Source organism: Octodon degus, unplaced genomic scaffold, assembly GCF_000260255.1.
Source record: "Octodon degus isolate 3935 unplaced genomic scaffold, OctDeg1.0 scaffold00064, whole genome shotgun sequence".
Taxonomy (NCBI): domain Eukaryota; kingdom Metazoa; phylum Chordata; class Mammalia; order Rodentia; family Octodontidae; genus Octodon; species Octodon degus.
In genome coordinates this window covers 624575-627938 of record NW_004524640.1, presented here as the reverse complement: position 1 = coordinate 627938, position 3364 = coordinate 624575, and positions in this window count along the sequence as shown.

Sequence of the window (3364 nt, the reverse complement as noted above, 5' to 3'; positions counted from 1 at the left end):
CTCTCTCTCTCTCTCTCTCTCTCTCTCTCTCTCTCTCTCTAATAAATAAATAAAATTAAAAAAAAAACAAAGATAGAAAATAAAAGTATTCCTTTAAACTATATACTTCAGCATTTATGGCACATTCTCAAAGTTGGGAAACCACTATCACTATCTAATTCCAAAACATTTTTGTCACCCCAACAAAAAATGTCCCCATAAGAAGTCATGCATGCCCTATTTCCCCCATTCCTTGGCAACCGCTAATCTATTTTCCATCTCTACAGTTTTACCTATTCTGAACATGTTATTAATTAGTTAATTTATACAATACAATTATACTGATTTCTTCCACTTTACATGTTTTCCAGGTTCACTCACTTTGTAGTATGCAGTACTACTTCTTTTGCAGCTGAAAACAATTCCGTGGAATCATACTCGTACGAGTTCTTTATCTATTTCAGGTATAAGGCTTTTATCATATAAGATCAGCAAATATTTTCTCCCATTAAATGGTTTATTTTTTTGCTTTCTTAATTGTAGTCTATAAAGCCCAAAAGTTTTAAGTTTTGATGAAAACTAATTTATCCATTGTTTTCTTTGTAAATGCTTTTAACATTTTATCTTAGAAACCCATTTGTCAAATGCAAGGCATGAAGATTTACTCCTGTGTTTCCTCGTAAGAGTTTATATTTTCAGCTCTTACATTTAAGTATTTGATCCATTCTTAACTAACCTGTGTTTATGGTGTAAGGTGGGGATCTAATTCCTTTCTTTGGCATATGAATATCTAGCTGTTTCTCCCTCATAAATTGGCACCTACTATCTTAAGAGGTGAGAGGAATTGAAGAGCTCTTACAAAGCTCTTACAAAGCTTCCCTTATATTGAGGTAAACTCCACCTCCTCTCAAATATACTCCCCAGGGCTGTTTTTGCACAAATATATATATATATATTTCAGCACTTCAAGTGTTTGTCATCTTTAAAAGCCTCCATCTCTCTTATGGAACAATTTACTGGACAGCGTAGTTCTTGGTCCTTCAGTGTCCTTGCCACACCTTCATGTGTGCCAGCCCCCATCACTCTGCAATTGCCTAGGTCTGCTCCTGCTCCTACAGAGGAGAACAAAACTACTTCTGTGATCACAGATACTCACTCCTGTGTAGGAAGCCTGAAGCTACTTTTGTCTTTTCAAGCTGTAGCCCCTGTTACTGTTTCACTCATAGTTCACTAAAACTACTGCAGATATTTAAAAAAAAGATTCTAGCATGAGGCAGCCTTCTAATTATGTGTCACAATTATGTAGCTGTACACTTTAGTCAAAAGCAATGGTTCCCTAAATAAAGTAGCATTCCTGGGTTGGTCAGATAGCTCAGCGGATTAAAGTGTCTTCTTAGGCAGATGAAGGGGCCAGAGGTTCTATCCCCTGCCTGCCATGCTGGCCTCACCCCAGTGTGTGCTAAGCCAGTGATTGAGACTGGGCATGGTGATGTGCACCTGTAATTCTGGTGCTTGGGAGGCTGAAACTGGAGGATCACTATGAGTCCCATCTGTATAGTGAGACCCTATAGCCCTGTACTAAATACATAAAAAAAAAAAATAAAATAAAGCATTCCCAATGTTCAGAGTTGTAAAAATATATTTTGTAGACTATTTTTCAGCATTAAAAATATAAACTATTGATGCATATGACAACTTGTATAGAGCTCCAAAAAATTATGCTGAGTGAACATAATCCCCCCATATATCATATAATCCTACACATCTATCATTCTGAAACTTAAAAAATATGGAAACAAGGAAAAGATTAGTGGTTAACAGAGGTCAGAGAGAGGTTTGGGTGGAAGAGAATTGTGTATGGGCTCCAAAGCACAGCTGGAGAGATTTTTTCAGTGCTGCAATTGTTATATATCTTGATTATACCTATGCCATTGTCCTAATTATATTTACTGTATTTTTTTTGAGATTTTACTGTTGGAGGAAATTAAGTAGAGTAAGTGAATCTGAATTATTATTTCCTACAATTGCATTTGAATCTATAATATATAAAGCAAAATACATTTGTGTTATCTGTAACACTAAGAACAATTAGTACTGTTTCTTTTGGTATTTAGGTACCTCATTTTAAAAATTTCAGATTTTTTCACTTTAGGAAAAACTACCTTTTTCATTATTTTTTTTTTTGTTTTCTGTATTGCTCACATACAGGGATTATTTTGATGTTTGTTCAATTTATTTTGAAATAATTACAGGCTGGGGAAATAGCTCAGTAGTCTCAGTACCAGTTTGGCAAGCACAAAGACCCAAGTTCAATCCCCAGTACCATATGCTGTGCTGGACCTGGGGTCCCAGAACCCTAGGCACACTGTGCCTATGCCAAAACCGGGTATAGTGGTGCATGCCTGTAATCCCAGTGCTGAGGAGGCTGAGACAGGAGGATCTCTATATGTCTGAACTATGTAGTGAAACCCTGTATCCAAAAAGGAAAAATTAAAAAAAGAAATAATTGCTATGCATCCCATAAATTAAAATGAATATTAACATGAATTTATAATTAAAAATAGAAAATACAATATTTTAGAACTTTGGCTTATTCAACAGCTTTCCTTAATAGAAATGTTTATAAGCCTTTACATTTTCATTCTTTGCTTTCAAAGGTGAGGTTTTAACCTTGTTCACTATGAAATTGTTAGAGTAGATTATAGCATCCTTACAGGAAGAAGATGCACTGGTATTCTAGGCATCTCTCTTAAGGTACTTCATAGTTTAAATACCAAGTTTACTTGAGGTACTTCATAGTTTAAATACCAAGTCCATTGATTCCATGGTCCAGAAATTTGACATATATATGTAGCTATGGCCTTTACGTAAATGTAACTAAAGAATATTGTCACCTACTCCTGTACAGCTTACATTGACAACACTTACAATTCTCTATTTATTGCCGCATTAAGCCTCACAGCATCAAAGCCTATTTTATCTATTGCCGCATTAAGCTTCATAGCATCAAAGCCTATCTGTTTCAGTTTCTCTTCAGTTCTTGCTTCCCACAAAACACTGGCTGCCAAAGGCCATGTCATTTATGACTGTGGGGTGACTGGTTGGCTTTAACACAATAACCAGGTTGTAAAAGTAAAGCAGAAGTTTCACAATACTGCATTAAAAATAATCTCCCACACAGCCTATAGAAAAGAAATAATCAGTGTTTATAAATTCCTATTATTTATGCTTAAAGACTTAAATATAAAAAGCTAAACACTGAGTGCCTATTACTTCCCATACTAATACAGATTTTAGAAAAGAAAGCCTTGTCCAGGCTTTTCAATCTAATCCCTAGCTCATACTCAGGGGCTGAGAGGGAAATGCTCATATAACTTAATCCGAG